Raw genomic sequence first — 427 nt, 5'->3', positions numbered from 1 at the left:
ATTATTCTAATGGTGTTTCATCTTATCGTATCGCTTATCTCTCGAATTCTGCCCTTGTGATTCTGTAGTTATTTCTCTCTCTTTTTCTCAGCCTCTTTATTTTCCATCATTTGGTGTTCTATATCGCTGATTCTCTCTTCTGCCTCATTTATCCTAGCAGTTAGTGCCCCCATTTTTTATTGCACCTCATTAATAGCCTTTTTAATTTCGACTTGGTTAGATTTTAGTTCTTTTATTTCTCCAGAAAGGAGAAATGCTTTTTTCAAGCCCAGCTATTGTCTTTAAAGTCATGATTCTGAACTCTAGGTCCGACATCATACTAATGTCCATATTGAGTAGACCCCTGGCAGACCTCTTGTTCTTTTTGCTGAGGTGATTTTTTTCATCTTGTCATTTTGTCCAGAGGAGAATAGATGAGTGAGAGAAC

This window comes from Callorhinus ursinus, unplaced genomic scaffold (genome assembly GCF_003265705.2).
Source record: "Callorhinus ursinus isolate GAN/ISIS: 27379988/994484 unplaced genomic scaffold, GSC_fseal_2.0 scaffold24, whole genome shotgun sequence".
Classification (NCBI taxonomy): Eukaryota; Metazoa; Chordata; class Mammalia; order Carnivora; family Otariidae; genus Callorhinus; species Callorhinus ursinus.
The sequence above is the reverse complement of the archived record's forward strand: the minus strand, read 5'-3'. Positions refer to the sequence as shown.